Source organism: Chenopodium quinoa, unplaced genomic scaffold (genome assembly GCF_001683475.1).
Source record: "Chenopodium quinoa cultivar QQ74 unplaced genomic scaffold, ASM168347v1, whole genome shotgun sequence".
In the NCBI taxonomy this organism is placed as follows: domain Eukaryota; kingdom Viridiplantae; phylum Streptophyta; class Magnoliopsida; order Caryophyllales; family Amaranthaceae; genus Chenopodium; species Chenopodium quinoa.
In genome coordinates, this window is record NW_018743292.1 from 1152126 (window position 1) to 1162069 (window position 9944).

The window sequence follows — 9944 nt, forward strand, 5'->3', positions numbered from 1 at the left end:
AATCGAAGAATCGGTGTAAGATTAGCTCAAAATAATTTTAAACACGTCTAAGTCCAAACATAGTTGATCTTTGTAATTCATTATACATGATCTAGATATCTAGTAGTATTATTTATGGATCTAACAAATCTAATTACTAATTTAATTTATATAAACAGTACTTTAATTTGATAGTTAATTTCATTGTAAAAATTGTGACTTTTCTTGAAGTAACAATAAAATGCATGCATGATGAGTTGGGGAGAAAAAAAAAAATAAAATTCAATTATCATAATAACTTTCAGTCAAATCCAAACATGACCGAACTTGGGGCTCGCGGATAGATGGGTGGAGACAATTATGATTGTGTGACTACAGTTAAATACTCTTTTATTGTCAATGGTGGTGTATGTGGCTCGGTTTCCCCCTCAAGGGGTCTCCTGCAGGGAGATCCTCTTTCTCCATACTTGTTTATTCTTGTTGCAAATGCTTTTTTAGGTTTGATCCGGAATGCTTTAGTTGATGGTACTATCCATGGTGCCAGACTGCCAGGGCTAGCCGTTGAGGACCGGAAAAAAACTCAACACATACGAACAAGTTTCCGAACAGAAAATTAATTATGAAAAATCAGAGGTCTCTTTCAGTAAAGTAAAGAGGTGAGTGACTCTTTGCAAGAGGAGTTATTGAGCGTCTTGGCTATGCGACGAGTCGATAAGCACGAGAAATATTTGGGAATTCCGACAATAATTGGAAGATCAAAGAAGATGGTATTCTCGGCCTTCAAAGACAGAATATGGAAAAAATTGTGGGATGGAAGGAATTTTTTTTATCGAGAGCAGGGAAGGAGATTCTTCTCAAATCGGTGATTCAAGCTGTTCCGACGTACATTATGGGGGTCTATAAAATTCCAGTTGGGGTAATTGATGAGATTCATGTAATGATGGCTCGATTTTGGTGGGGCAATGATGCAACTCGAAAAAAGGTTCATTGGAAGAGTTGGAAGGACCTTTGTACTCCAAAATGTGTGGTGGTATGGGATATAGAGACCTAAGGGTCTTTAACGATGCTCTCCTTGGTAGACAAGCTTCGAGGATTATTAACTGCCCGAATTCTCTCCTAAGCAAAGTGCTCAGAGAGCAGTATTTTCTGAATGTTAGGGTTAGTGAGTGCACAACAGAAGCGAAGATGTGATTGATTGAGAAGTATAAATTGGATTGATAATTTGACAAGATAATTAATATAAATGAACACACGATTTTATGTAACAACAAGCACTTTTATTCCACTATTTGAAAGTAGGAGAGTACAGGAACTCTTGAGAGGGTGAGTATTACAAGAGAACTCTCAGTATAAGAATATTACAAGGAGGGAGAATATTTTGTAGAAAGGCTTGTGTTTGGTATGGCTTCTTGTGTTGTACGTGTTTTTGTGTTGTGTTGTTTTTTTTATTGAATGCCCTTGACCTATATCTATAGGTGCGGATGGAGGTTTCTAGATTCTTATGGGAATTTCCCCATAATTATGGCTCTTATTCTAGTAGCTTCCACTTTTAATTATTCTCTGAAATATTCTAGGAAATATTAAGGTTGTAGATAACTCTAGAAAAATCAAATACAATCTTTTCTTAATTTTTCAGGAAGCTTCTAGAATATACTTCATCTATATATAATGGGCTTATAAAATTTGGGCCATACCCAACACCGAATAAATCCTTTCTGAGGCAAGTCTTAGAGTTGGTGGTAGCTTTTCATGGCGGAGTATTTGGTCCTCGAAGGCCCTTGTGAAGGCAGGTTTGTTATGGAGAATAGGGAATGGAACCTCGGTAAAAATTTAGGAAGATCCTCGGGTTGTCAACAGTGGCGGACCCAGAAATTTCTGACCGGTGAGTCACAAACTCACAATCGATAACCAAATATGTAAAAAAAAAAAAAAATTTACCAAAATTCCCAAAAAAAATTACTTACAAAGATCATCCAAATAGAAAATTGACAAGATTACAATACTAACTAACATTTAACAAGCTTAAAATTGACAAGACTAAAATTAACAAACTAATAATTTTTTTTTTTTTTTTTTTAAAAAAAAAAAAAGACTTAGAAATTTTTTTGGGCCCTGGTGAGTCATTTGACCCACCAGGCACAAGGCCAAGTCCGCCCCTGGTTGTCAATGGGGACAGCAGGTATAATAAATCCCAGAGCTCTGATCAAGTTAATTCGGTGAGCGATTTAATTGATTTTGGCGCATGTGATTGGGATGTTCATCTCATAGAACAGATTTTTAATCCTGATGATGTTCGGGCTATCCTCTCCATTCCTTTATCTTCGAAATTGGGACCGGATGCTATGACGTGGGCTTTCTCTATGGATGGGGTTTACTCGGTCAAGTCGGCATACATGCTTGGAATGTCTTGCAATCTCGATAGTTTTCACAAGGCTTGGGTTGATATTTGGAAGCTTGATGTCACCCCGAAAGTGAGGCGTTTCCTATGGCGCATTTGCACTGGTACGCTACCTGTCCGCTCTTACCTCCATTATCGTCATATGTCTGAAGTTGTGGACTGCCCACGGTGTGATGGTAAGCCTGAAACCGTACAACATGTTTTCTTTGATTGCCCTACTGTTCGAGACCTATGGCTTGAATGTAATTGCATAGAAACGTCTTTGTGGCCTTCTGGTATGACCCTTCTGGAATTGATTGAATCTAGGGGCAAATTGGAAGCAAAGAAAGTGAGTAGGGGCGTGATTCTTATGTGGTATATTTGGGGTAGGAGGAATGAAATGATTTTCAATGGCAAGGAAACCTATCACCCTACGATAGTTGACCGAGTCACTCGCCTCGCAGCTGACTGTCATAAGTATGCTCAAAAGATTTATGGGGGCATAAATAAGTCAGGTGGTAGCAGCTCGAAGGTGTGGAAACCTCCACCTAAGGGGATCATTAAGCTGAATTGCGATGCCTCTTTGCGTGAGGATGGTTGCGTGGGTTTAGGGGTTGTTGCAAGAGATTGGAAGGGGGAAGTCATCTTTGCTGCCTCAAGACGTGTTAGGGCCTATTGGACGCCACTCATTGCAGAGGGTAAAGCTGCTGCTCTTGCCATTAAGCTAGCTAAGAGCCACGGACTGACTGACATCGTCATCGAATGAAGCTGATAATCAAGTGCTTATTAAGCGCTTATGCAAGGGGTCTATTTATTTAACTGATTTAGATAGTATGTTAGATGATATTCTTTCTTCTTGCCTTTGCTTTAATTCTGTTGCTTGGTGCCATGTTAGACGGGATGGGAATGTTGTTGCCCATAATTTAGCCTGTCTAATTCTGTTTGGTGTAGAACAAATATGAGAGAACCATTGCCCTTGTGAGGTCCCCTAAAGTGTTGATGGACAAGTTATCAATACAAGGCACCCTTCGCGTGGTTTCAAAAAAAAAAAAAAAAAAAAAAAAAAAGACCGAACTATGTTTCTATGAATTATTTTTGTAGGTATATATACTTGTCTAGCAAATTTAATTAAATTCCTCAAAAATTCGATTTTAGGTAATAATGATAATATATTAATATGTGTGTGGTTCCACCGATAAATTTTATCCATAACGAACTGCATATTTCATATTTGTTTTGACGTTTGTGAGTTCTAATTTGTTGTGACTAGGAATCCACTACATACTTATATATATACATACTATTTCGATCATGCCATCCACATCTCTATTCTTAAAAGTTCGACTCAATTACTATAATTTTATACTTTTATACATGTGTAAAGTTTATCTATCTTCAACTTGTCGGTTGATAAGCAATGTATGCTTTTTATTTAGATCATGCAATGTTCCATCAACCTTCTTTTTCCATTTATTTCAGATATAATGAGTTTAGATAGGTTTTTAAAAGGATTAATAAGTTTGAATGGAATTAGTTCATAACGTAGGATTAAAACAAAATACTACTACAAAGTATTAGAAAATCTCTCCAATTAATTTAGTAACACCATTACACCAGTACAATTGCATACTCAAAAAATCATTCTAACAAAAAAAAATGTCAGAAGTGGGGTTCGAACCCACGCCCTCGTAAGAGGACCAGAACTTGAGTCTGGCGCCTTAGACCACTCGGCCATCCTGACTAATTAATGTTATTACCATTAATTAAATTATGCATTTACAACAATCATTAAAGATAAACCTGTAAAAGTCGGTTATAGATACAGATATACAATTAGTAAAATTTATAGTTTTCAAAAAAAAAAAAAAAAAAAAAAAAATCCAAAATTTACAAATAAATACTTTGTATATAGATGTATGAAAAAAAAAAACTTTGTATACTGTATAATACTTCGTATGGGTTTTTAAATATTTTGGGTATTATTTTATGGACTTAGTACAACCCTGAACCCTATGGTCCACCATGTCTTTCATAGGCTTGATGTGCATTTGATCCAACTTCATGTTTATGAACCGGTTATTATAATAGTAAGTCCAAATACATGGCCTACAGGCGGTAGTTAGTTTCTAACAAAACACTACGATCCCTAATATAACCAAATTAATGATCACTTTAATCAATCTTATTTATATATTTAGAACTCCATTGTTTATCTTGATCGAAGGACACTTCCTCTAATTAACACTACTCTTCCATTTTGTATTTATGATCGCCTAGACAAAGTTAATGCTATTTGTGGTTAATCTCCTTATTTCTTGATCAATTGAGAAACGACTATATCAATACTATTACCATGTAATCGTAACTTGTAAACTTTGTACATATTTTTTCTTCATGAAATTATTAGTTTGGATCTGAAGCATGCAACAGCAAAAGACGTATGAAGACATTTAAAAATAAACTAGTAGCACGTACGAGATCATAAATCCAGAAATGTAATACATACATGAACTCAATTAATTTCATTATTTCTTATACAACCAAGTACACGGTACAAATTGAGCATATTTATTACATACTACTTATAATCTTAACATCCAAGCATTAGTAAATGAGTAAACATATTGAGGAACTAAACAACATGACTTATTTTTTTCATAATTTATATAAAATTCACGGCATGTACTTGTAGGAGTGTACATACGAAAGTGAGTATATATATGTAGCTTCGCGATCATTATAGTAGGGCGGTATATGATGGGCAATTTTAATTAATAAGGAGGAGACTTGTAGTCATAGGAGGATGGAGGCTTGTACGAAGGGGACTTGTAGTCGTAGTACTTGGGTGAATATTGATAATAGTGTGGTTGAGGAGACTTATAATAGGACGGAGAATAGTAGTATGGAGGGGACTTGTAGGGTTCGTAGGACTTGTAAGGTTTAGGAGACTTGTAGGAGTACGAAGGGGGCTTGTAGGGTTCGTGGGACTTGTAAGGTTTTGGAGACTTGTAGGAGTACGAAGGGGACTTGTAGGGTTCGTGGGACTTGTAAGGTTTAGGAGACTTGTAGGAGTACGAAGGGGACTTGTACGCCTTGTAGGGTGGTGACTCATAATAGTATGGTTCAGGGGACTTGTAATAATCGTAGTGTGGTGGAGACTTGTACTCGTATGGAGGGATTTTTTATGGAATACGAGGGTGAGTAGTATGGAGATCGATCTTTGTAGTTGTCGTATGACCCTGCGGCTACATTAGTGAGCAATGGAAGTAGTGTAAAGGCGCAGGCAAAAATAATAAGCCCGGAAGTAGCCATTGTTCGTGTTGTGTGCAGGCTATTTGTGAATGTTGCTTCTAACTTGGAAGATATATGCCTCATTTATATAGCTAACATATCATATGATTTGGTGAAGGGTTTGTCACATTTGTTGGATTTTCGTTGAAGATTTCAACCTTCAAAAACATATATTATATCATAGCTGATCACGTACAACCCCTTAATTCATATTTAAGATTGTTTTGTTAATTAAGTCATCTTTTATTTATTTGTCCATTCACGTTACATATGAAAACATATCTAACGAAGATGACACATGAATTACTTATTTTCTATATTTACCTTTATCTTTGCTCTTTTACTATGTCAAAACTCAAAACTACGTACATAAACTAATCAGATGAAGTACAACATCTAGAATCGGTCCACGTAAACGTACATCATGATCATGACCTTAAAACAATTTTTTTTTTCTATGTTTTATTTTTTAACGAAGAGAAATGGTCTGTTAGACCCTTAGGGAAATCATACCTTAATTCATTACAAATAAATACTGTTTGACTTTAAACCAATTCTGAAATCAGTAGATTTAGCTTATTACGTATTTATGTATGTAAAAGTTATTTCTTATTTGAGTATGTTTTAATTTCTGAAAATTGGGTTGATTAGCTTGAAGTTTATTATTTGAGCAAATTAAAAGTGATCCATAAAATCAATATGCTATATTTTTTTTTGAAGACCAATATGCTATATTATGATCATGTATAAGCTTGCAATTTTAGTAAGTTTAGTTAATTTGGCGAAGTATGTAACTAACTTTTTGACATCGGCTAATTTTTTTTTTCTTATGTCCACATGTTATAAATTCCTTTTAACCTTCTCTTTTTGTGAATCCTCTTAAAACTATGTAAAACAAGAATTATAGTCCATAACTAAATGCTTTCAAGCAATTCAATATGCACTATAAAATATATATATATATATATATATATATATATATATATATATATATATATATATATATATATATATATATATATATATATATATATATATATATATTGACGAATTCTTACAGATAGAATTGGTCAATTGTAAATGACATCATGAACTCCTGAAAATCGAATTAAAATTAGAAGGTTTTGGAGTTGTTAAAATTGGATCACCATTTCTTTTTGAAATTATGTGATTAGTTTTATGTTTGACCGTTGATTTTATGAATCTAACTCAAGCAACTTGAGCTTTTACAATAATTCATGATTTTCAACATTTTAATTCAGCTCTAGCATTTTTTGAGCTGAATTCATATTTGAGCATCAATATTCAAGCTCATAAATTATTCATGAATTCGAGTCATATTGATTGGATCCTGATCACTAGCTACAAGTTTAAAAGTTGGTCGAATAAATGTACTGAACACTAATATATATACTCCGTAGTTGGACGTCAATATCTTTAATTTTACCAAGTAATTGTAAACTAGAAATCAAAGAGAAAACAGAGAAATTTCATAGTGAAAATTAAGGGTTTTTTATTTTATTTTATTTTTATTATTATTGATTGAATTTTGAGAGAATAAATCAGTAAGTTTACAATTTCTGTTGATGCGTAGTTAACAAACACTCCTTAAAACCAGGAAATTAGTTACAAGAGGGAATTCTGTTATAACTAACAAAAGTTGTTGATCAAGCAAGAGTCATGGATTGCTGATGTGTAAAGTGAGCCACGGATTGCTGACATGGATAATCAGATGGCAGCGTACCTGACTTGTCATCATAAGCCTCTGCAAGATGAGCTTGATCTCCATCTTCAATACGCAATAAGCATGCAACAGCAGCATATATACTACAACGTAAACAATAAGAGTCGTATATCGAGTTGATGCAAGTATATATGCAACATTAACGAAATCTGCTTGAACTAAGTAAGTCGAAACATATCTCCACCTTTTGGAAAGAAGGCTAGTTCTCCCTGCTGATTTTGTTATTAAATACTCAGAGTATGTTATAAATCAACTGATTTTGTTATTCCTCCTTAACACCTCTCTTTCTTCAACTTCTCTCTCTAAAATCAGCAACTCAAATACACTCAACATCTCTCTCTAAATCAGCTGATCAACAATGGAGGGGAATAGACCAGCTAAATTCGCTAAAACGGAGGAGAAGACTCAAAAAACAGAAATGGCGGATCATCGGAAAACAGAGGATCATCATCATTCTTCTCAAGACACAGAGGAGAAGACCAAAATCTCACCAGAAGATGCAAAGGAGAAGAAGAATGTCTCACCAGCTAATATGGCGGAGGACCAGACAACTGAGATTGATTTTGTTGAAATCGATCATGTATTCAATGAATTCCTCGCTGAAAAAAGTTTGACCGAAGAAACTGACGCTGATCGTAAGTTTAATTTTCTGACACTTTCAGAATTTGTTGAAACAAAGTGGTTTTAAGTGTGAATTTGTGAAAATGGTAAAGTCCCACATTGGTGGAAAATGAAACTCTTGCTTGGTTTATATAAGTGTATGTCACTTAAAGGGGTGTGGCCCTTCGGCTACCTACATTTTGTGGAGAGGAAGGACTTACCTACCAAACAAATCTAACTCATACGCGCACCAAACTAGGCCGGGCCGGATTAGATTTCTTAAACAGATTTATATTTTTTGAACAAGGGTTAATTCCTTGATTTTGTAAGCCTTCAAAATCTGTCCGTTTTTTTTACTGTTTGGCAACGGTTATTTAACGTTATTTCAGCCCGTTAATTACTTGGATAAAACCGTCCAGGTTCATCTTCCATCCAATATAAATAGCTGCTCTCCCTCACTGAATTTCTACACACAAAAAAATCAGAAACTATTTTTCAGAATTCACAAAACGTTTTACAGTTTACATTTTTCAAAAATAATTTCCACAAACTCTTTCTAAAATTATTCGAGCATTGTTCCTAGTTTTGGTGTTTCGTTGTCCGGTGGCTCTGTGCAAATCCATCGGTATATCTTTTTGTTACGAGAGACTGTTTTATCCTGGGGAGCATGCGGTTATTGTACGAGCTGCTTGCACACATTAAAGGCAGTACCGTGTATGTTCTAAAGAGAGCAACATAGTCCGCGACTCAGTCTTATTCCGGTAACATTGTTCTGTTTTATTGTTTACAGCAGTTCGATTTACAACAGAATTTCATTTCCAGTTTATCCGATTAATTAATAATATCAAGATTGAACTTAAATAACCTAGTGTTAGTTCTTAAGGAGATCACAAAATTCATAAATGATGTTATTATTCAATTGATTTCAGGTTACTAGTTTATAATCTACTTGTTTCTAGGGTTCTTAATCAAGGAAAATAAAAGATTTATGATCAATTTTGTTATCAAGAATTACTCAGTATGAAGTATGTTAATCGTACAAGCACATTATTATTTTATATAAGCATATTTTGATGTATCCTATTAATAATATAAGAAAATCTCACCAGCAAAAGCAGCTAAAATGGCGGACAATTAGAAAACTGAGATTGATTATGATGAACTCGATGCTATATACCATGAATTCTTCGCGGAAGAAAGTTCGATCGAAGAAATTGACGAAGAATCTGGTTTTATGATTTGGGATAATATCTCTGTTGATCAATTTCTTCAGGACATTGGAGCTTCGATTGTTGGTGCGGTTATATAAAAGCTCTCGAATCCGGAAACATTGATGAACTCGGTCGTGAGTTTGACGAATTCCGTGATCAAGGTTTCACAGGAAGCTTATTCATGCTCTGTGTTTATGCCAACCACGACAGGTATACAAGGAAAAACTACTTTTGCTGCTGAAAATGATCAAGGAACACATGATAAAATCAGGCCCGTCCCCGAGGTAGGGCAGGAGGGGCGATAGCCCTGGGCCTAGGGAAAAGAGCTTTGATTTCATAGCTGAATCCTAACATCAAAGTGTTGTATAATACATTAGCAACCAAATTTGATTCAATGGGGGTATGCAAGAACTAGATTCAACAGAAAACGGCAATTGCGCTTCAATGGAGAACGTTGAATGCGCTTCAATAGAGCAATTCAATGGGTTGGACGCCTTGGATCCCTATTAAAAGCCATGACCCATGACCCGCCACAGTTATTAATGGATTAGATCCGTTTAATAAATAAATAGGCTGAGTCTTTATACGATTGTCTAATTATAGGGCAGGGCAGACCTTATAAGGGTTTAGAGTAAACCTGTTTTAAAAAGTACGGATTATTAGTTTTACACTTCCATTTCTCAAATACTATCTTCACACACCCAAAGCTTGTATAATTTGTTTGTAAGTTTTTTTTGTTTTA

The 9944-nt window shown here is 34.9% G+C and overlaps 1 non-coding gene across 1 annotated transcript; it reads right to left on the minus strand.

The window, feature by feature from the left end:
• Positions 1 to 4013: 4013 nt before the first annotated feature.
• Positions 4014 to 4097, minus strand: TRNAL-CAA. The gene has a single exon. It is a non-coding gene; the product is annotated as a tRNA-Leu (tRNA).
• Positions 4098 to 9944: the final 5847 nt, after the last annotated feature.